Consider the following 25,349-nt stretch of genomic DNA (forward strand, 5'->3'; position numbering starts at 1 on the left):
AGGCCAGTGATTATCTTACTTTGGCACTGTGAGCCAACCCAGGGGCTATTTTGTGGCTGGAATTTGAAGCTCCGTTTCACAAAAACAGGGGAGGAAGAGACAGTTGGCCACTGATTTCAACTACTGATTAGTACACTTGGCTGGCTAAAGTATAACCCTAAGAACAACTAAAGTTGGTCGGTGGCTGCCATTTTGACTCCGCCCCCAGCACGAGGGGAAGTCGGGCTGACTGAAAATCACTGTAACGGTAGGAACCTGTTTCTTTCACCCAGATTGGCCTGCAGCCCTAGCCTAGGCTTCAGCTCTACCTCTGGCAGGGAGGAGGCTGGTGGGACCTGCACCAACCTATTCAGGTAACTGCAGGTACATCTGGCTGGCAAAGACTGAATAGTTGGAAGTCTACTGGGGCAACTGTGGTCATCTTAGACCTCCACTGCACAGACTGCTGCCCACACCTACAGCTCCATCCTGTCCCCATCAAGGGAGGAAGGGGTGTGAAGCTTCATCAGTCTCTCGGGCAACTACAGTCAAGGCCTGCACTACTTGGATTATTCCATACAGCTGTGACTCCTACCCTACCCCTGGCAAAGGAGAAAGTTGGGAGAAGCTTCATTGTTTCCAGGTGCAATGAGGGCAGCTTGAGCCTCCACAGCTTACAGCACCAAGTACATGCTTGGCTCCTACTGCACAACCAGCAAGGGAGAAATGGCTTGAAGCCCTAAAGAGAAAAACTGCACCCAGAATAAATACTCTAGTAAGCCAGATGCCAAAACACCAACAAAAAATTACAATCCACACCAAAAAACAGGAAGATATAGCCCAGATAAAGGAACAAGATAAGCCTCCAGATGATATAAAGGAGTTGAGACAAGTAATCACAGATGTTCTAACAAATCTCCTTAATAAATTCAGTGAGATGGCTAAAGAGATTAAGGATATTAAGAAGGCACTGGATGAAAACAAAAAAGAATTTAAAAGCATACATAGAAAAATAGCATATCTTATGAGAATGAAAGGCACAATAAATGAAATTTAAAAAAACATTGGAGGGCAGCGGACTTGGCCCAGTGGTTAGGGCATCCGTCTGCCACACGGGAGGTCTGCAGTTCAAACTCCGGGCCTCCTTGACCCGTGCGGAGCTGGCCCATGCACAGTGCTGATGCGCGCAAGGAGTGCCCTGCCACGCAGGGGTGTCCCCCGTGTAGGGGAGTTCCATGCGCAAGGAGTGCGTCCCGTAAGGAGAGTCGCCTAGCATGAAAGAAAGTGCAGCCTGCCCAGGAATGGTGCCGCACACACGGAGAGCTGACACAACAAGATGATGCACAGAAAGAAACATGGATTCCCATGCCACTGACAACAGCAGAAGCAGACAAAGATGATGCAGCAAATAAGACGCAGAGAACAGACAACTGGGTCGGGGGGGAAGGGGAGATAAATAAATAAATCTTTAAAAAAAAAAAACATTGGAAACATATAATAGCAGATTTGAGGAAGGTGAAGAAAGGATTGGTGAGCTTGAAGAAATGGCCTCTGAAAGTGCACATAAAAAAGAAGAGATGAAGCAAAGAATGGAAAAAATTGAACAAGGTCTCAGGGAACTAAATGACAGCAAAAGACATGCAAACCTATATGTCATGGGTGTCCCAGAAGAAGAAGAGAAGGAAAAAGGGGCAGAAGGAATATGTGAGGAAATAGTGGTGGAAAATTTCCGACCCTATTGAAGGTCATATATATCTAAGTCAAAGCAGCACAATGTACTCCCATCCAAAAAAATTGGAATGACCAACTCTGAGACATATACTAATCAGAATGTCAAAAGACAAAGACAAAGAGAGAATTTTGAGAACAGCAAGAGAAAAACAATGCATTACATATAAGGGACATCCAATAAAATTAAGTGCTGATTTCTCACCAGAAACCATGAATGCAAGAAGACAGTGGTATGATATATTTAAAATACTACAAGAGAAAAACTTCCTGCTGAGAATCCTATATCCAGCAAGACTGTCTTTCAAAAATGAGGGCGAAATTAGAATATTCACAGATAAACAGAAACTGAGAGAATTTCTAAGCAAGAGACCAGATTTTCAGCAAATACTAAAGAGTGTGCTAGAGCTTAAAAATAAAAGACAGGAGAGAGAGGCCTAGAATAGAGTCTAGAAATGAAGATTATATCAATAAAAGTAACAAAGTATCAAAAGAATGGTGAAAATAAAATATGACAGATAAAACTCAAATAATCAGGAATAAACTTAACCAATGATGTAAAGGACTTGTATTCAGAAAACTGCAACTCAATGTTAAAAGAAATCAAAAAAGGCCTAAATAATTGGAAGAACATTACATTCTCACAGATTGGAAGACTAAATATCATTAAGATCAATTCTTCTAAAATTGATATATAGATTCAATGCAATCCCGATAAAATAACCACTAGCATTTTTTAATTGAAAATGCAATTATCAAATTTATTGGAAGGCTAAGGGGTTCTGAAGAGCCAGAAACATCTTAAAAAGTAAAAGCAAACTCTCATCTCTAGACTTTAAATTATATTACCTAGCTACAGTGATAAAAAAACAGCATGGTACTGGCATAAAGACAGACACATAGACTAATGGAACCAAATTGATGGTTCAGAAACAGACCATCACATGTGTGGTCAAGTGATTTTTGACTAGCCTGTCAAACCCACACAGCTTAGGCAGAACAGTCCATTCAACAAATGGTGCTGAAAGAACTGGATATCCATAGCCAAAAGAAGGAAAGAGGACACCTATCTCACACCTCCAAATATTTACTCAGAATTAATAAAAAAGTTAAAAACAAAAGAACCATAAAGCTTCTAGAAGAAATTGTAGGAAAATATCTTCAAGACCTGGTGGTAGGTGGTGGATTCTTAAAGGAGATAAGAGGAGGACTGAGATGGACTACTGATGTTTAACGTATATAGAAGTTTTAATTAGTTTTACTGTTAAAGTATGGAAATGTATAGAATGGATGGTAACACATAGTAACAGCTAGTTTATAAATGGGTATGTGGCTGAAAATGGTAGTCTAAGTATGTAAATGCCAACTGAAAGTATGCAACAAAAAGAAACAGATTCCCGTGCCACTGACAACAATAGAAGCGGACAAAAAGAAGAACACGCAGCAAATGGACACAGAGAACAGACAACTGGGACGGGGGAGGGGAGAGAAATAAATTTTTTTTAAAAAGTATGCTAGAGAATAATCTAGGAACTGAATAGCACAGTAAACCAAAAAGTGGATGAGAACTGTGGTTGACGGTACAGATACAAGTCTGTCCTTTGCTAGATGGAGCAAATACACATCACTATTGCAGGGTGATGGGAATGTGGAGAAGCATGGGAAAGATACAACTGCAGTGACCTATGGACTCTGGGTAGTAGTAATAATATAATATTCTTACATCTATGCCAAAGATGTACTGTGTTGATAACGGGGCAGTATGGAAAATGTGAGCCAAATGCACACTATAGATGTGGTAACAATCAGATGTTATTATCTTATCTTTAACAAGTGTTCCAGCACAGCATGGTGTGTTCACAGAGGGGTACTGTTTGGGAATTCTGCACATGTACATGACTTATAAGTTAACAACCTATGTTATAAAAAATATTTTTAAAAAATAATAATAGGATGGGTTTGGGGGAAAACACACCAAATATAAGATAAATAATATAATTAGGAGTAAGATTTTGACAGTATTCTTTCGTAATTCATAACAAACGTCTCATGACTTTGTAAGGTGTTGGTGGAGGGTTGATAAATAGGACCCCTATATGATGCTATGCATGTTTGCTTTGTAAGCTCACAAATTTTACTACACACTTATTGTTTATGTATATTCATATACAAATGATATAAAGATAATAATAGGGTGGGTTGGGGGAAAATACTTTGGTTGGTAGTGATGTTTTTACAATGCTCTTTAATCATTAATTTAAAAATGTTTAGCAACAATGCAAGGTGTTAGTGGTGGGGTGAGGTACGAGAGTCCTGTATGATGTTATATATGTTTATTTTGTAAGTTCACAACTATTACTGTACACTTATTGTTTATGTATGTTTAGGTAATAGTGATATACTTCAATAATTTTTTTTAAATTAGAGACTTTCTTTAATACAAGGGAAAAAAAAGCATGACCCAACTCAACAACAAAATGACAAACAACCCAATTTAAAAATGGGCTGGGAAGTGGATGTGGCTCAGGGAAGCAGATGTGGCTCAACCACTTGGGCACCTGCCTACCACAAGGAAGGTCCCGGGTTCAGTTCCCAGTGCCTCCTGAAAGATGAGCAGATGCTACCTCCCACCACAATGAGCTAGATTCTGCCCCCGCTGCAACAAGCAGAGGTCACAAGCCAGCAGACACATCCCATGGGGAGTGCATGTGGCTCAGGCCATTGGGCACTCCCTCCTCTTGTGGGAGGTCCTATGCTCCGTTCCAAGTGCCTTCTGGAGAAGGCAAGCAAACAATGAGCAGATAGATAAGTGAACCATCAGGGGGAAGGGAGGGAGATAAATAAAGAAAAAGTAAAGTAAACAAATCTTTTTTCAAAAATGGGCAAAAGACTCGAAAAGGTATTTCTCCAAAGAAGATACAAGTGGACAGAAAGTACATGAAAAGATGCTCAGCATCATTAGCCATTAGAGAAATGCAATCGAAATCACAATGAAATACAATTTCACACCCACTATAATGCTAATAGCAAAAAATAAAGGAAAATAACAAATGTTGGAGGGAATGTATTATGATATAGTGGCTGTGGAAACAGTCCGGTGGTTCCTCAAAAAGTTAAACTACAGTATTACCTTGGCAATTCCACTTCGAGGTATACACCCAAAAAGAACTGAAAGCAAGGACATGGAACAGATATTTGTATACCAATGTTCACAGCAGCATTATTCACAATAGCCAAAAGGTGGAAGCAACCCAAGCATCCATCAACAAATGTGAATGGATAAACATTTGTATGGTTTATTCATAAAATGGAATATTATTCAGCCATAAAAGGAATGAAATACTGAGACATGCTAAACCATTGATGAACCATGAAAACAGTGAAAGAAACCACCACAAAAGGACAAATATTGTATGATTGCATTTATATAAAATGTCCAGAATAGGCAAATCCTTAAAGACAAAAAGTACAGTAGTGGTTTCCAAGGGATAGGAGGAGGAGGGAATGGAGAGCACTGATAACACGTACAAGGTTTCTTATGGGGGTGATAAAAATGTTCTAAAGTAGATACTGGTATAGCTACAAAACAAAGTGAATATACTAAGAACCACTGAATTGTACACTTCAAAATGGTAAACTGTATGTTAGGTGAATTACGCCTCAATTTAGTAACTGAATGAACTAATGATACAAATATCAACATGAATGAATTTTTTAAAACATTATATTGGTCAAAAGAAACTAGATGTAAAAAGCACATTCTAATTCACATTAAATTCTAGAACAGGCAAAACTAAATCCATAGTTACAAAAATTAGTGGCTGCCTGGAGTAATAAATAGAAGGAAAATTTCTGGGGTGATGAAAAAGTTCTATATTCTGATTGGGGAGGTAATCACATGACATTTACATGTATAAAATGTCATCAAACCATATATTTTTAAATGTGTGCGCTCCACTGTATGTATATTATATCTCAATAAAATTCATTTAAAAAGAAAAAAAAACACCAAATGAAATATTATTTCACATCCAACAGATTAGCAAAAGTCTTAAAGTCAGATAACAAGGAGAAATGGCAAGGAGATGGAACAACCAAACTCTTATTCACTGTTTGTGAGAGTATAAATCAGTACAACCACTTTGGAAAACCATTTAGCAACATCTAGGAAAGATGTATCTAGCTTTCAACGTAGCAACTCCACTCCTAGGTAGATAAATAAAAGAAATTCTCCTATAAGTGCACTGAGACATGAACAAAACTATAGCAATAGCAAATTTTCACTGACAAAAGAATTTAAAAAATCAATGCCTACTACCTAACAGTTAAAATAAAAGGGCTACAGCTATAAATATCAGAAACATAAAGTTGGGCTAAAAAGGCAAGCTGCAGATTCTTGATGGTACTATTTATAAAAATAGTTTAAAATATGCTTAAAATATGCAAAACAATATTATATTTATGTGTGGATACATACATATATATGCATATATTAAGAGTATTTTTAAATGCATGGGAATAATAAACATCAAAGTCAGGAAAGGGCTATTTCTGTGGGAAACAGAAGAGATTTCAATAGGAAAGAGGTACTCAACAGACTTTAACCGTATTTTTTTGGTTTTATTTTTTAAGTTGGGTGGTAGGTAGTTGGGTGTTCATTATATTATAATCTATACTTTTACATGCCTGAAAGATTTTATAATGGTTTTCATGCATAATTTCCTCTTCCATCTTTGTAAAGTGTGTGTTTCTTTTATTTCAGAATTGATTTGTTCTGCTTCTTAAGTTTTTGGTAGACGTATTCATGGAAAACATATTTTGATTGTCAAAAGGAATCCTTTGCTTTTTAAAGCTTAAGTTTTGCTTTATTTCCAACAGCCTCTTATGTTGAAAAAAATTTCCCTGAGAGCATTTGCTGTAATGGCTGCAAGTACCAACATTTAATTATACAGATTGAGGAAGAGGAATAACTTGTTTTAAAAGCACATTGTATATTATACTTTTAGCTAGAAAACTTAATTTTTATCTTCAGAGTGATTGAAAATTTCTACTCTTTCAATTACTTAGTTCTTAAATGACATCTGTGAAAAGAAGTATCAATTAAATTTAATTTGGTCCTGCCTGAATTTCATTCTTATGATATGAGTCAAAGTTCCCTGGACATCACTTAAATGCCCAAAGCAAGAGTTGCTACTGCACAGAAAGCAATGAAGTTTTGGGCCAAGCACACAAGCTCTGGAAACAGACCTGAACTAATTCCCAACTCTATCACCTTTTGTGACCTACAGTACATAAATCACTTGACTTCTCTATCACCTGACCTATAAACTGAGATACTCATAACCTGTTTTATAACTAAGTAAGGCAATTCATGTCATTCCTGGGAACAGAGTAGAGGACTCTATTACTATTAGTTCAGCCACTCTCATCACACACACACAAGAAATTATGCACACAAAGAGGTTCACAAGATGACATACAGACCAGCCACACTACCTCAGAGTCTTGTTTAAACAAACAAAAATGGGAATGTTTCTGTTTTTCTTCAAAATATATTACACCCTATCATACAATCATATCCTTAGTAACCATAAATTAATTCAGGTTATAAGTAAATGAATACATGGGTGGTTAAAACCCTGTTGCGAAGTCTCCTATGAAGAGGCAGTTTTATAAAAACCAAAAGCTTAAAGCTTAATATTGTCTCTGAGTTTTTCCATATTATTTGGGGTTTAAATGCTTCCTTGGCAAGGTTACTGTGACTTTACAAAGTAAAACAAAGTCATTTGAAGAGTTGCTGCTTGCCCCGACATCTCCTCCACCAATATCCTCATCTCATGAAAATTCCCTGCCTTATTTCAACTTACTGACCTATAGCAATGTGATCCCTCGAAAAGATCTGCTGCAGCTCTTGCCTGACTCCAGTCCACACAAGCACAGTGGTCCCCCATTTTTTCTTCATGCAACTGTTGAAAGAATTTAGAAAAACTATATACCCTCTCTAACCCTTTTAATTTTACACTTGACAATTTTAAGTCAAAAGAGTTGCAAAGGATGTGAATTGTAACATAATCCAAATATTGACATGGTAAAAATAATGCTCGGGAAGCACATGTGGCTCAGGCGATTGGGCTCCCATCTACAATATGGGAGGTCCAGGGTTCAAGCCGACTGAGTGGAGAGCTGGCCCACACAGAGCGCTGGCCTGTGCGGCGAGCTGGCCCAAGCAGGAGTGCTGGCCCAGGCAGCAAGCTGGTCCAAGCGGAGAGCTGGTGCAGCAAGATGATGCAACAAAAAAGAAACACAGAAGAGAGACAGGAAGAGATGTAGCACACCAGGGAGCTGAGGTGGCACAAGAGATTGACCACCTCTCTCCCCGTCCAGTGGGTCCCAGGATTGGTTCCCAGTGCCGCTTAAAGAGAAGACAAGCAGACACAGAAGAACACACAGCAAAAGGACACAGAGAGTTGGCAATAAGGTGGGGAGGAGAGGGGGAGAGAAATAAATAAATCTCTTTTTAAAAATGCTGTTACATGGCTCTTTTAAAAGTATCTAATGAATCCAAATACTATTGTGGTTTTGTTTTTTATTTAGCTTTATTACAACTTCAAAAAGTAAAATAATAGAGACAGCTTAACAAATTATGAGGAAAGTCGACTTGGCCCAATGGATAGGGTGTCTGCCTACCACATGGGAGGTCCATGGTTCAAACCCCGGGCCTACTTGGCCTGTGTGGAGCTGGTCCATGCGCAGGGCTGATGTGCGCAAAGAGTGCCGTGCCAAGCAGGGGTGTCCCCTGCATAGGGGAGCTCCACGCGCAAGGAGTGCGCCCCATAAGGAGAGTCGCCCAGCGCAAAAGAAAGTGCAGCCTGCCCAAGAATGGCACCGCCCACACAGAGAGCTGACACAACAAGATGATGCAACAAAAAGAAACACAGATTCCTGGTGCCGCTGATAAAGATAGAAGCGGTCACAGAAGAACACACAGTGAATGGACACAGAGAGCAGACAACCGGGGGGAAAGGGGAGAGAAATAAATAAAAATAAATAAATCTTTAAAAAAAAATTATGAAGCATTACTTCAAGAAAATCCTGTCCAGGGACATTTATCTTATTTAATTCTAAAACCAAATTTAGTTGTTTTTCCAGTGTTTAGAAAGATGAACAATTGAGCACAGATTATTAGTTGTGTCATTAATAGATTAAATAACACAACCAAAGTCTCCTTGTTAAGGAAGAAAATGAAAAAAAAAAGCTTGCTCACATTCACATTTCATAAAACTAAATTTTTACCTGTAGCATTGGCATAGGATCTTCTTTGCCTTTCCTACAAAAATATTACAATATTATTGTTAACTAAAGTTTGAAAGTTCCATTAATTGTATTTTCCCACATATCATCTGAACATCTTGTAATAGAGGAACGTTCTTATATTTCTATTAACCACAACCCTCATCTACCACTGAAATCACTATGCTATACAGTCCCTAGACTATTCTTTATCTTTTTTTTTTTAAAGATTTGTTTTTTATTTATTTCTCTCCCCTTTCCCCCCAACTGCCCCAGTTGTCTGTTTTCTGTGTCCATTCGCTGTGTGTTCTTCTGTGACCGCTTCTATCCTTATCAGAGGCACCAGGAATCTGTGTTTCTTTTTCTTGCGTCATCTTGTTGCGTTAGCTCTTCGTGTGTGTGGTGCCATTCTTGGGCAGGCTGCACTTTCTTTTGCGCAGGGCAACTCTCCTTATGGGGTGCACTCCTTGCGTGTGGGGCTCCCCCATGCGGGGGACGCCCCTGCGTGGCACGGCACTCCTTGCATGCATCAGCACTGCACATGGGCAAGCTCCACACGGGTCAAGGAGGCCCGGGGTTTGAACCGCAGACCTCCCATGTGGTAGGCGGACGCCCTAACCACTGGGCCAGGTCCACTTCCCAAGCTATCTTTCAATTAACATTAACCTCCCTAGGCTATCCCTTTCAGCCACAATCACATTTATAAATCAGCAGTGTTAGTTATACTCAATGTGTTACCATCAACTCTATCCATTTCCACATATTTACAATCAACCTTATTAAACATTCTCCATACATTCAGCATCAGCTGCCCCTTCTCAACCCACATTGTATCTCCTACTAATCTATACTCTATAGTTTAACTCAGTTAAGTTTACTCATTGTATTTAGTTCATATCTGTGAGACCATACAATATTCGTCCTTTTGTGTCTAGCATATTTCTCTCAACATAATGTCCTAAAGGTTTATCCACGTTGTCACATGCATCCCAAGTTCATTTCTTCTTACAGCTGAATAGTATTCCATCATGTGTATATAGCACATTTTGTTTATCCTTTATCAGTTGCAAGCACTTAGGTTGTTTCCATCTTTTAGCAATTGTGAATAATGCTGCTATGAACATCAGTCTCCAAATATCTCTTCGTGTCCTTGTTTTCGGTTCTCCTGCATATATTCCTAATAGTAAGATGACTGGATCATACTTGAGTTTCTTGAGGAACTGCCAAATCGTCTTCCACAGAGGCTGCACCATTTTATATTCCCACCAACAGTGTAGGAGTGTACCTGTTTCTCCGTATCCACTCCAGCACTTGTAGTTTCCTGTTTTTTTAATAATGGCCAGTGTAGCAGTTTCATGTTACTTATGAATTCCAAAAAGAGATATTATGTTTATAAACTGGTCAATTCCTCTTTGTGTTATACCCTTTCATTGTATTAAATTCAAAGGTTTTACATTTGTTTGATTAAATCAAGATTAGAACTTTGATTCAACCCCGTCAGTAAGGTGTAACTCAGGGTTGAGTCCCTGCCCACTAGGTGGGCTATAAAAATGGACACTCACAGAAGAATATACAGAGGAAAGAAGAGAGAGCTCCACAGACACAGCGGAGGACAGAACTTTGATCCTGGGACCTGGAGAGAGCTGAGTCATTCCCCTGATAGTTCAGAGCTGACCTTGTGAAGAGAACAGAGCAGGTGAGCCTGGAAAAATGCCAGCCTGTAGCTGAGAGAGAGGAAGGCTGAGCCCTCACAGAGGTCAGCGATCATCTTGCTTCAAAATATCGCAACTAACCTTGCTGAGAAAAGCAACCTTGAGTTGGACTCTCTAGGACCTTTAACTGTTAAGTTTTAATCCCAAATAAATACCCTTTATAAAAGTCAACAGATTTCTGGTACTTTGCATCAGTACCCCTTTTGGGTGATTAATACAGCCATTCTGTAAGGTGCAAAATGATACCTCCCTGTAGTTTTGATCTGTATTTCCCTAATAGCTAGTGAAATTGAGCATCTTTTCATGTGCTTTTTGGCCTTTTGTATTTCCTCTCTGGAAAAATGTTTATTCATGTCTTTTTGCCCATTTTTTAATACAGCGTTTTGATAAACTTAACTCTTCCTAAAAACTTCCTTAACAAATTCCTCTGACAGAAATTTAACATTTTTACTTTTTCTCATCAATCTTTTATTTCCATTCTACTTCCCCAACAGAATTTTGCCCTAATGTATTTTTTTAAACATTTATTTATTTCATTTCATTCATTTACTTATCCCCTCCTCCCTCGTTATTTGCACTCGCTGTCTGCTGTCAGCTCTCTGCAATGGCGCAGGCCAGCTTGCCTCCACCAGGAGGCCCCAGGAACCAGACCTGGGACCTCCCATATGGTAGATAGCAGCCCAGTCACCTGAGCCATGTCCACCTCCCTATGCTTACCTTATTAAAAATTAAACACTGTATCAAGGAAGCAGGTGTGGCTCATACTTCTCCTCAATAACAATAAATATGCTAATAATTTAATATTTTTAAATGTCTTATGACTATAATCTGTGTCAAAAACTTCATTGAGTTATTACAATTGTTAGAATATAATTGATCAAAACATAAATAGGAGAAATTTAGTATATAATTAATAAAACAAAAAGAAACTGCATCTTTTAATGAAATGGATAGGCATTTTTTTCCTTTGCAATTAGCTCATTTCTTTTTACCAATGGGAAATGTTACATCCAAATTAAAAAGTGCATGTTTATTAGCAGAATGAGAGACTTCGCATTAATTCTATTCCTATTTTTGTTTTTATAGATTAAGAAGTTGGGAACCTTCTTTCCTTAAATAGAGGGAATGGAAGGAGTTCTATATTGGAATGTTATTCAATACTTTGAATTCATAAGTATATGCCAAAAAAAGCATATTTTGATCTATTATCAAATATTATTTTACACATCTATGGCATTTCTATCAAGAAGGCTTAACTTGAATCTAATCATGATGATACCATCAGACAAATTCAAATTAATGGATATCTACAAAATAACTGGCCTACAATCTTCAAAAGTGTTCATGTTAAACATTCTGAATTTGTAAGAGATTTTTGCTGAAATATTTAGGGATGGAGTATCAAGATGTTTGCAGCTAATTAAAATTTTTCAGGTAGATAAACAAGAGGCAAAATGTTCATAACTGATGAATCTAGGTGAAAGTTTAAGGTTGTTCATTGGATTATTCTTGTGATTTTCCTATAAGTTTGCTATTTATAAAATAAAAAGTTGAGAGAATGTATTTTTAATGATCTGCTATCATATCAATTAGATCCTCACTCATTTGTCAAAAACAAAAAATTGAAAATCACCTGCCTTGTAAAAAAATCTGTTGGGAAACGGACTTTGGCCCAGTGGTTAGGGCGTCCGTCTACCACATGGGAGGTCCGTGGTTCAAACCCCGGGCCTCCTTGACCCGTGTGGAGCTGGCCATGCGCAGTGCTGATGCGCGCAAGGAGTGCCGTGCCACGCAAGGGTGTCCCCCGCGTGGGGGAGCCCCACGCGCAAGGAGTGCGCCCCGTGAGGAGAGCCTGAAAAGAAAGAGCAGCCTGCCCAGGAATGGCGCCGCCCACACTTCCTGAGCCGCTGACGACAACAGAAGCGGACAAAGAAACAAGACGCAGCAAATAGACACCAAGAACAGACAACCAGGGGAGGGGGGGAAATTAAATAAATAAATAAATCTTTAAAAAAAAAAAAATTTGTTGTCCATCATTAGAGTCATTCTCCTCACTTCCTAGGAAGCAATAAATATAAAAAAAGGTTAAACCAAGACTTGTCCAGGGATTGTTAAGTACACCAGCCACTCTTTCTACTTTGAGGCACCAGTTCTAAATCTGACAATATTTTTAAAAGTTGAGATATTAAACTATTTCTATACATCTTTATTAATACAATATTTCTGAACTATTCATATATTACCACGTGCTGTAATTAGTTTCCATCAAAACCTTGGAACTGCACACCTAGCTTATTACATAATGAATTATGAAAAAATCTGTGAAATCTCATTTACAAAGTCAATCCTCACTGTCTAGCCAATTATTCGAATCAGAGATACTTTCATTTATTTATTTATTTATCGCCACCCCACCCCCTCATTGTTGGCACTTGTTGTGGCTATAGTCTTCCTTGTTTCTTTAGGAGGCACCAGGAATTAAACCCAGGACCTCCAACGGGGGAGGAAGAGCCTAATCACTTGAGCCACCTCCATTCCCTGCTTTGTTGTGTCTCTCGTTAGGTTTTTCTCGTGTCTCTTGTTGTGTCAACTCGCAGCACCTGCCTGTCGTGATAGCTGTCTTGCTCGTCTTCTTCAGTTGGCACCAGGAACCTCTGCCCCCTGCTTCGTTGTCTCTCATTATGTTTTTCTTCCTCTGTCTCTTGTTGTGTCACCTTCTTGTGTCAGCTCAGTGGACCTGCCCATCACACCAGCTCACTGTCTTCTTTAGGAGGCACCAGGAACTGAACCACAGACCTGTGTGGTAGGCGGGAGCTCAGTCACCTGAGCCATATCCGCTTCCCCAGAAGTACCTTCTTAAGGGATAGAATAATTTTTCAATTCAAATCATATGTGAATACAATTCCCTATGGAAACCATTTCACTTTTGAATTCTAATTCTAAGACAGATTGCAGGGAGAAAGAGAGTGATAGAGATTGAGAGATGGAAAGAGAATATGAATTGAAAAACATAAAAAATAAAACAAGATACTGAGCACTTTGAAGACCTTATGCTGAGTGAAAAAGCCAGACACAAAAGAGCAAATATTGTATGATCTCACTAAATATGAAATAAAAACAAAGAACAAACACATGGAGTTAAAATCTTGAGTATAGATTACTAGGAGATAGGATGAGGGCTGAGAAAGGGTACTGATGCTTAATGTATGTAGAATTTTTAATTAGCTTGAGTGTAAAAGTGTGGAAATGTATACAGTTGATAGTAACACATTATAGCAAATATAAATGACATGGCTGGTTTATAAATGGAACTGTGGCAGAAAGGGGTAGTCTAGGGATGTAAATGTCAGTTGAAAGAAAGCTAGAGAATAATCTAGGGACTGAATAACATAATGAACTCAGAGGTGGATGAGGATTGTGGTCAATAGTACAAATACAAGAATGTCCATTTATGAACTAGAACAAATGTACATCACTATTAGAGGATGGTAAGAATATGGAGATGCATGGGAAAAATACAATTAATGTAACTTCTGGACTACAGTTAACAGCCATATTGTAATACTCATGCATCTATGTCAAAGAAGTACTGTGTTAATAATAGGGGGGTATGGAAAAAATATATCAAATGTATGCTATAGACCATAGTGATAATAGTCTGATGATGTTTTCATAACTTGTAACAAATGTTCCACAACAATGTAAAGTGTTGGTGGAGGGGTGTTGTATGGGAATTCTGCACGTTTTCATATTGTTTTGTGAAGTCTCAAGTTCTCTAATAAAATATATATTTAAAAAATACTGAGCACTGCCATAAGCCTATTGCCTGGATGGATTATGGTGCCTCTGCCTTCACATGGGCTTTAGACTGATTCTCTCAGTTATTTCCAACCCATGTCCTCTCTGCTTTGCTGTCACATGACTCCTTCAAGAGGGATGCATTCTGACAAAAGTTAAGGGAAGGATAGAGGAGATAGCATTGAAAGAAGAATATTTTAAACAGCCTTATCTCTAGTCTCTTCAACTGGCATTCCATAGGTTTTAACAACCTGGCACATTGCATCTTAATGAGATTGAGGATGGATGAGAGGAATGCTTTCCTTTGTAAAGAGAGCGAAGGAACTGTGAAAGGAAAGATGGGAAAGGAAAGCAACATCCTGCCTTCAACCACAGGCTTGTTCTCGGGCAGACTGGTTTTATGGGAATGCATTTGTTGATGGTAAGGACGTGGAAACAAGTTCCTTCGAAACCAGTAGGCTCAAAATGTTTGGTCTCAGGACTCCTTTACACTCTCAATAATGACTAAAACCTCAAAGAGTTTCTGCTTTATGTAGGTTATCTCTATCAATATTTACCATATTAGAAATTAAAACTAGGAATTTTTAAAAATATTGAATCAATTTTTAAAGTAACAAGAATAAATCTATTACATATTACTATAATGACATTTTAATTAAAAATAACCATATTTTTCAAAAGAAGTAAGAAGAGTAACATTGTTTTACCTTTCTGCATATCCCTTTAAAGTCTATTACTAGAAAACAGCTGGATTCTCACATCTATTTCTGCATTCAATATCTTGTGCTATAGTGTTTTGAAAATTGTATAAAGAAAATTCAGACTCATATAGACATATAGTTAGCAAAAGGAAGACTATTTTAATAGCCTTTACAGATTAGTGTGGATAGTCTTCTCTGATACTACATGAAAACTCAACAAGTGGTAGGTCCTTAAAGGTTAGTTTCAACATGAAAGCTGAAATTAGTAAAACTGCATGTGAAATATGAATACGGGTAAAACTGCATATATAAGACCATTTTTCTTTGAAGCTGAACAAAGGTATGTTAATGCTACAACATGTTAATATTAGACCAAAAAAACCATTATGTTACGTGTAAGAAACCAGACACAAAGTACTACATATTGTATTATTCCATTTATATAAAATGTAAATATATATCAATTTATAAAGATGAAATTAGATTAGTGGTTATGTAGAACTGGGAAAGGAATGCTAAGGGGCATAGAGTTTTTCTTTTTGAAATAATGAAATTATTCTGTTTGTGGTGATGAATGTAAACACTGTGATTATACTAAAAGCCACTGACTATACACTTTGGACAGCTAGTATGGCATGTGACTATCTCAATAAAACTGCTAAATAAATAAATAAATGTGCAAGAATACCCAGAAATAGCAGAGTGATGTATAGCAGGGGAAACAGAGGGATTGAGAGGTAAAGTATTTTCTTGTTTGTTTGTCTGGGTTTTTTTGGTTTTTGTTTTTAAAGATTTATTTATTTATTTATTTATTTATCTCCCCTTCCCTCCCCCCACCCCAGTTGTCTGTTCTCCGTGTCTATTTGCTGTGTGCGCTTCTTTGTCCGCTTCTGTTGTTGTCAGCAGCACGAGAATCTGTGTTTCTTTTTGTTGCATCATCTTGTTGTGTCAGTTCTCTGTGTGTGCGGCACCATTCCTGGGCATCTGCAATTTCTTTCCCGCTGGGCGCTCTCCTTATGGGGCGCACTCTTACATGGGGGACACCCCTGCATGGCACGGCACTCCTTGTGCGCATCAGCGCTGCACATGGGCCAGCTCCACACAGGTCAAGGAGGCCTGGAGTTTGAACTGCAGACCTCCCATTTTGGTAGATGGATGCCCTAACCACTGGGCCAAGCCGGCTTCCCATGAGGGGTTTCTGTTATTATTTTTTAAGATTTATTTTTATTTATTCTCTCCCCTTCCCCCCCGCCCCCATTGTCTGCTCTCTGTGTCCATTCACCACGTGTTCTTCCATGTCCGCTTGCATTCTTGTCCGGCGGCACCAGAAATTAGTGTCTCTTTTTGTTGCATCATCCTGCATCAGCTCTCCATGTGTGCGGTGCCACTCCCGGGCGGGCTGTGTGTTTTCTTGTGCAGGGCGGCTATCCTTGTGGGGCACACTCCTTGTGCGTGGGGCATCCCTATGTGGCATGGCATTTCTGTGTGCAGCAGCACTACACATGGGCCAGCTCACCACAAGGGCCAGGAGGCCCTGGGTACCAAACCCTGGACCTCCTATATGGTAGGTAGACGCTTGATCAGTCAAGCCACATCTGCTACCCATATTATTATTATTATTGAAATAATGAGAATGCTGTAATAATGACTAAAGTGATAAATGCACAACTCTGTGATTATACCAAATACCACTGACTGTACACTTTGGATGAACGGTATGCTTTATTAATATGTATCAATAAAATTGATTGTTTAAAAAAAAAACGTAGTGAGATACTACTTCACACCTGCTAGGATGGCTATAATAAAAAAGACAGGTAAAAATACACGTTAGCAAGGATGTGGAGGAACTGGAACCCTCATGCATTGCTAGGGGGATTGCAAACAGTGAAGCCACTTTGGAAAACAGTCTGGCAATTCCTCCAAAAGTTACAATATGCCCTCTCAATTTACTCCTAGGTACATACCCAAGAGAAATGAAAATATGTGTCCACACAAAAACTTGTACACCAACGTTTATCACAGCGTTCTTCATAATAACCAAAAAGTGGAAACAGACTAAATATCTATCAACTGATGATGAAAAAACAAAATATAGTATATCCATTCAATAATATATTATTCAACCATAAAAAAGAATGAAGTTCTGATACATGCTATACATGGATGAACCTTGAAAACACTATGCTAAGTGAAGAAACCAGTTATCAAAAGATGACATAATATATGCTGCCATTTATATGAAATGTCTAGAAATGGCAAACCTATAGATAAGGAAAGTAGATTAGTGGCTGTCAAGAGCAAATGAAGGGGGAGTGATTCCACGATTTCTTTCTGGGGTGATAAAAATGTTCTAATGCTGATTGTAGTGATGGTTGCACAACTCTGTGAATATACTAAAAACCACTACACTTTGAATGGTTGTATACTTTAAATGGGTGACTTATAGAGGATGTGAATTCTATCTCAGTAATACTGTCACCAAAATAAATCCACTGATCTCTCTTACACTTGGAATGGATCTTTCATTCATGCAGGAGTGTACAATATCACACAATGGGCGTTTAGAAAGTATTGGTTCACTAAGTTAAGCAGATCTTCCAAACGTTGATGCATTTCTTCCCAGGATATCAAAAATTCAAATTCATTGGGAAGCGGACTTGGCCCAATGGCTAGGGCATCCGCCTACCACATGGGAGGTCCGTGGTTCAAACCCCGGTCCTCCTTGACCCGTGTGGAGCTGGCCCATGTGCAGTGCTGATGTGCTCAAGGAGTGCCCTGCCATGCAGGGGTGTCCCCACGTAGGGGAGTCCCACACGCAAGGAGTGCACCCTGTAAGGAGAGCTGCCCAGCACACAAAAAAAGTGCAGTCTGCCCAAGAATGGCACCACACACATGAAGAGCTGTCGCAGCAAGATGATGCAACAAAAAGAGACACAGATTCCCGTGCCGCTGACAACAACAGAAGCGGACAAAAGAACAGGCAGCAAATGAACACAGAGAACAGACAACCGGGGGGGGGGGGGGAGGGAGAGAAATAAATAAAAATAAAATCTAAAAAAAAGAAATCACATTGATTAATATCACCATCAATCTCCTCTGAAAAACTGTTAAGTATTGGGAAGGTATTAAGCTCACAGTGGCAAATAAGAGTTTTCCAAATTTCTAATTTTACTTGAATTCTTGAATTTTATCATTGGCAACAAATACCGTTAGTTTTTTCCTCAGAAAGATAGACTCATCTTGTTCATTTTTGAGAAAATGTCTGCTATATACTCAGGTCTGAACCACCATAGTTTGTCAGTCATTCTTTCAAATGAAAATGTCATTTCATGAAAAAAGCTGCTGCTTCAGCTCGGACTCATACAATTGCCCAAGTGCTTTTCCTCAAGACAGTCACCATACTTCAGTATGCAGCAGAAAGGCTTTATGTGACTTCCCGTTTCATCACAGAGAATATTAAAAAGACATGAACTTAAGGGTTCAGGTGTAACAAATTAACAATTTTTACTACTTTGCCAAGGGCATTCTTAGGTGAATTGGGGTATTTTGTTTTTTGTTTTTGCTGTAGTGATGAAGAACACAGTGGCTTCCAGTGCAGCCTGGCACCCTGCCTTGATTGGTAGTAAGAGCGAGAAGCTGTACTCCTCATTGTAGTGCACCATCAGTACCAATGTCAGCACAGTGAAAAAAAGGAAAGAAAGTTTTTGCAGGAGTGTAAAAGTATTTCTGGTTTCTTGAACCCCCGAAAGGGTTTTTGAGATCTCCAGGGGTCAATGCACCACATTTTGAGAAGCAGGGTCTTTAAACTATCCATTTTAAGAACAGGTGTTACCTCTTGAAAAATATTTTGTGTGCACTTGCTTGAAGACTTGGCAAATTACCCACCTTTTTCTAAGGCTCAGTATATTTGTCCATATATTAGGGATAATGACCATACGTACCTCCTAAGTATGAGAACTTAAACAAGATAATGGATACTTCCTGATATGTGGTCTCAATAAACACATAGTTAGAATAATCATTATCATACATGTGGCTCCTCCAGCGTACAACATCCTTACTCTCTTTCTTTGCCTCCCTCAAAACTCAACTCATTTGCCACACCTGGCATGAGGCCAGAGAGTAATCATCCTCCATGGCAGCTTCTAAGGCTGGAGGGACCAGAGCCAGGTGTGAAGGTGGGACCAAACCCGGTGTTGGAAAGGAGAGGCTGAAAAAGTTTAGTCCAAGTCTTGGAAACTGCAGGGAAAAGTCAAAAGTCAAAGAAGTCTATTAGGCTGTCAAGTTACAAGGACTCCAAAGAAAATATGACAGCCCAGGGTAGTGGCCCATGGATAAAAGACAGGATCATGACCTAATAGAATGTAAACTCCATGAGAGCAGGGATCTGGTCTGTTTTGTTCACTGACGGGTCTCCAATACCTAGAACATGTGCACACGCAGGTGCTCAATGAATATTTTTAAATTGAATGAAATCGGACCCTTCCACTACGTTCTTGTGACTGGCATTTGGACTGCAGTGTAGCTTCATTCCACTCTACCCCAGGCTACACCAGCTCTGCTCCCACACCCTGTGCTCCCTTCTGCTGAGGCACCACCACGTCCTTTCTTCATTAATCGCTTGTGGCTCTTCTTCTCACTACACAGAAAGTAACGGGGAACAAGAGCTATGTTTTTTTTTGTTATGTCCTGATGCTGACTTGGTAAATACAAATAAATACAAATGCACTCCCATCTTAAATATACTTCATATTTTATTTCATATAGAATAATAAACTTGAGAACCATTACTAAAATATTAGTCCCTAATTTAACAGAACCTATCTCTTGAACCCCTACTTTGATCACCCATCCCCTTCACACCCACCTCCCACATTTACCAATTCAGGGTAAATCATGGCTGAATTACAGTTGCTTTCTCTAACACAGATATAAAAAACTAACTATTCACTGGAAACAAGTACCTTGCCAGCTCACAATCAGCTTGAAGGAGAGAATCTCAGTGTTCTACAAGGGAGAATTCAGGCATGAATACTGCCGTAGAAGAGTATTATAAATTGATGTTAGGCATATCTGAAATTCATACAGATAGACCCTAACTTATAAATACTTGATTTCCTACACCAACCATAAATACAAGTAAACTCAAAGCCCTTGCCCTACCAGAACTACTATCATCAACTAAGGCGTTCTGATTGTGAAAAGTACTTTGAAAAAAGAGAACTGCCTGTGAGTCAGGGTAGGCCTCTGTCATCACCCATGGCAGCCATTTGGCATCAGGCTGGGTAGAAGGCAAGAATCACTAATGGGTGGAAGTGGCTAAGATGGGAAAGTTTATGTTGTACATGTTTCCACAATTAAATAAAAATAAAAAAAAAAGAGTAACTAAGATAATGACATTTAGATGTAGTACATGATCCTGGATGGGATATAGTAAGGGAGGAAAGATGGCTCAAAAGAACATTATTGGGACATACAAAAAAGTTGGAATATAGGTTGTAAGATTTATGTCAATGTTAGATTTCTTAAATTTGATAATCACACTTAACAAGTGAATATCCTTGTTTGTAGGAATTGTAAATGGAAGTATGTGTTCAAGGATTATGATGTGTGCCATCTACTGTCAAATGTTCGGAAAACAGATAAACAGGACAGATAGATTTATAGAATAATACAGGAAATGTGGCAAAATGTTAAGATTTGTGGATCTGGGTATCTGGGGGGGCCTATGTTGAGGGTATGTTGGAATTCTCTGTATGGGGTTTGTATTATTTTTGCCAGTGCCCTTTTAGGATTAAAATTATTTCAAAATAAAAATTTGAAAATTAATCAATAATGGATTCTCACAGCCACCCAACAGTGCAGGTACTACCGTGATCCCTATTTGAAAGACAAGGAAACTCAGGCTTAGAGAAGGAAGTGCCTGAGGTCACAAAGTTGGAAAGTGGTGGAGTTAGGTGTGAGCCCAGGGCTGGATGCCTGAACACCTTGCTCTAGACCAAGGCTTGGCTATCTTTTTCTGTAAAGGGCCAGATGGCCAATATTTTCGACTTTGTGGTCCATGCAGTCTCTTTGTCAGAATTATCCATTCTCCACCATACTAGAGGGGGAAAGCTAGTAAAGGAATCAGCATGACTGTGCTCCAGTAAAACTTTATTTATGGGCACTGACCTTTGAGTATCATATAATTTTCACATATCACAAAATATTATTCTTCTTTTGACTTTTTTTTAACCATCTGAAAGTGTAAAAACCTTGCTTAGCTCAAAGGCTGAAAAACACTGGCCATAGCCCAGCTTGCTGACCCTTCTCCTGACCACCAACCACCACCCTGCAGCTGAGGACGTGAAGGACCAGTACAGACCCTTGTTATACAACGATGTCAGAGACAAACTGTGCCGATTGCAACACTGTCTCTACCCAGAAAATGAAAAAGAAAACCGTGGCTCAGAGGTTGGATCAACATGGCCTTCGGCTGCCCGGCACCCAGGATTCACAGCAGTCCTAAGTGCTGACATTAAAGCGGATCACACAGGCTTTTGTGATTGCACAGGAATCAGCATTTCTGACGGTGCAGCAAACTGGTCTCCAGGGCTCTACCCTGCCCACTACACACTGTGGCCAGAGGGAGCCCTTTAAAATTAAGTCAAATGATGTCTTCTGCACAAAACCCACAATCAGATGAAAATCCAAAGTCTTTATCATTTTCTTAAAAGAAGATATAAAAATAAATCCTTTTAACCCAGAGATGGATGAGAATTATGGTTGATGGTACAAATGCAAGAGTGTCCTTCTGTGAGCTAGAGCAGATGCACAACACTAATGCAGGGTGGTGGGAATGTGGAGAAGCATGGGAAAAATACAATTGGTGTGACCTACAGACTGTGGTTAACAACAATACTATAATATTTATATATCTATGTCAAAGATACACTGTGTTGGTTATGGTGAAATGTGGAAAAAGTGCGCCAGTGCAGGCTATGGACCATGGTTAGTGGTAATAATCTAATGATATTATCTCATAACCTGTAATGAATGTTCCACCACAGTGTGATGTGTTGGTGAAGGGGTGTTGTATGGGATTTCTATACGTGTATACAACTGTTTCGTAAGTTCACAACCTCTGTAATAAAAAATATTCTTAAAAAATAGGGTGTGTGAGGGGGAAATACACCAAATGTAAAATAAGGACTATAGTTAGTAGTGATATACATATATTTTTACATTTTTAAATTTTATCTTTTTTTTAAAGACTAAGTAGTAGTATTTTGACAATGCTTTTGCATAGTTTGTAATAAATGTTTCACAACAAGCAACGGTGAAGAGGTGATGTATGAGCCCCCAATATGATGCTATACATGTTTATTTTATAAGTTCACAATCTTTACTATACACTTATTGTTTATGCATATTCATGCATGAATGATATACTTCAATTAAAAAAATAAAATATTTTTAAAAATTCTTTTACTTAATGCACGTATAAGGCCCGAGATGATATATACACCACCCCCCACCTTCACCCCAATCTCCTGCCACCCTCCCCTCACTCTGCTCCCTCGCTGTTCCTCCCACAGCCCCACAGCCCAAGCACTCCACCCCCTCAGGGTTTTGCACTCCCTGTGCTCCCTGTGCCGGGAAGGGTCTGGCCCCAGAGCTCACAGCTGCCTCCTGAATCCTTCAGCCAAGCGCAGGCTCCGCCTCCTCAGAGCAGCCTCCCCTGACCTCAGTGTACAACCACACGCCCTGTGACTCCCTCATCCGCTTCCGTTCTTCAGAGCGCTGGTCAACACCTGTTATATGGGAAGCAGTCTCTGCCCTCAGAGAACATCTAGACTAAGGGGACTAAGAAACACTCACAAGCAACGGCAAGAAAAGACAGTGACAAGGGGCCCAAGAGGGGGGATGATAAAAAGCCAAGGAAGTTTACCTTCCACCGGAGGGTTTTGGCTTTATTCTCTCATTTGAATCTTTTGTGGGGTATTCCCCAGCTAACTGATGAGGGCACAGGCCCAATATGGGGCAGTCAGTTAACTGTTCAGGGTCACTTCAAGACCCCTGACTCCAAAGCCTGGGTTCCTTTCGCCACAGCCTTTTCCTTTTGAAATTTTTTGCCTGAATCTGAAGACTGATGACAGCCTGAATTATATATGTCCCTTCACCAGTACAGTCAACATTTCAACTGAGCAGCTACTCACAGGCTAGTAGGATCATTTAAATATACAGAACTAAACCAAACACTCTAATAGAACCCACTAGTTCAGAACTAATTCAGACACAATGCTTTGCCTCTCGCTATGCCAGATTCATGTGATTAACCAAAATGTGGTGCCAGGGGCCCTTTCTTAGCTAATCATGGGCTCCAGCTTTCTATCACTGTACCACCAAAACATATCATGCTTGAAATGGTATGGTTTAGGGTGATGGGAAAGTCTTGGTAATGGATGGTGGTGATGGTAGCACAACATTGGCAATGCAATTAACACCACTGAATGATATACTTGAAAATGGATAAAATGTGGAATGCTCTGTTGAATACATGCTACCACAATAAAATTTTAAAAAACAAAAAGAATAGTGTGGATTGTTAGGAGTGCACAACTCTGTGAGTATACTAAAAGTCACTCGATTGTACATTTTGAAGGTGAATTCTAGGGTATGGAAAGTATGTCTCCATAAAGCTATTATATTTTTTTAAAGAATCAATAGTTTCCAAATGTTTACTACTAAAACACATTATTAATATTAGTACTCCATTCATTATTATGATAGTTATTATTAATAAAGAATATTGCTGATGTCTCATCTATGTTTTTCAAGGAAATTTGGCAATAGCTATCAAAAGGCTTTAAAAGCACACTCCTTTTGACTCAGCTAGTTTTCCACTTTGGAGACTATCACACATTCTACCAATACACATTCACACCAACTTGCAGAGATAGAAAGGTTGTGCTTTGTACCGTTGTAAGCATTATTGAAAAACTAGAGTCAAACCAATCAACACTTAGCAGAGCAGAGTGGGGATCGGCTCCCAGGTTAGGCTACCATTTATCCGTTCGTGAGTCTGGATATATTAACCTTCTGAATCTGTCATAAAATGGGGAGGGTAACAGAACTACTTCATAAAGATTGTTAGGAGAGTTAGATGACAAATTACATGTCAAAACTTAAGTACCTAGCAATTACTGTATTCAATAAAATTGACTATACATCCATAACTATTATCTATAGGATAGACACTTGTTAAATGAATCACTGCCCATCCATATAATGAATAGTATACAGATATTAAAAAGAATGAGGAATATTTACATGGCCTGATATAGAAAGAGTTCCAAGATGTATTGGTAAGTGAAAAAAAGCAGATTGCTTAACAAGATTATAGAATGATCCGTTATTATTTGAAAAAGAATCTATTTATAATACATATTTACCTACATACATGTATATGTGCATAAATGTGTATGTTTATTCATGCATACAAAATTTCTGGGAAGATACCCAAAAACTGGGAGGTGGGACTGAGGAGAGGGGGAACATTCACTCTACTCTTCATGATACTTAGAACAGTCTCTTTTTCCAATGAGCAAAAAAAAATTTTTAATTTATTTTTAAAGAAGTTTTAGATTACAAAAAAGTTACATAAAAAATATAGGGGATTCCCACATACCCAATTCACTCCCCTCTCACTTATTTCCCCTATTGGTAACATCTTACATGAGTGTGGTACATTTGTTACAACTGATGAACAAATATTGAAGCATTGCTACTAACCATGGTCTGTAGTTTACATTATGGTTTACACTTGACAAAATGTGTAATGGCTTGTATCCACCAATGAGCAAAATTTTAATTTGAAAAAAAAAAATAATGTTGAAAACAACTTATTTACCAAAAGGGAGGAAAAAAAGTTAAGAGAAAAAGCATTAACGAAAGAAAAGTTTCCACTGCCACAACAAGATGCAACCTCACCTACCAGAAAGCTATTATTAAAAAATAAATAAATTAATAAATAAATAACAAGGACTGATGAGGATGTGGAGAAAGAGAAACATCATTCATTGTTGGTGGGGAAGTAAACTGGTACAGACACTGTAGGAAAGAGTTTGGTGGTTCCTCAGAAAGTTCAACATAGAAC

General features: G+C 38.8%; 1 protein-coding gene across 2 annotated transcripts in view; it reads right to left on the reverse strand.

Annotated features, from left to right (window-relative positions):
- The window catches only part of KCNG3 (potassium voltage-gated channel modifier subfamily G member 3), a 70,034-nt gene that overhangs the window by 30,780 nt on the left and 13,905 nt on the right, over positions 1-25,349 (reverse strand). The gene's annotated exons all lie outside the window — the stretch shown is intronic.

Source organism: Dasypus novemcinctus, chromosome 17, assembly GCF_030445035.2.
Source record: "Dasypus novemcinctus isolate mDasNov1 chromosome 17, mDasNov1.1.hap2, whole genome shotgun sequence".
Classification (NCBI taxonomy): domain Eukaryota; kingdom Metazoa; phylum Chordata; class Mammalia; order Cingulata; family Dasypodidae; genus Dasypus; species Dasypus novemcinctus.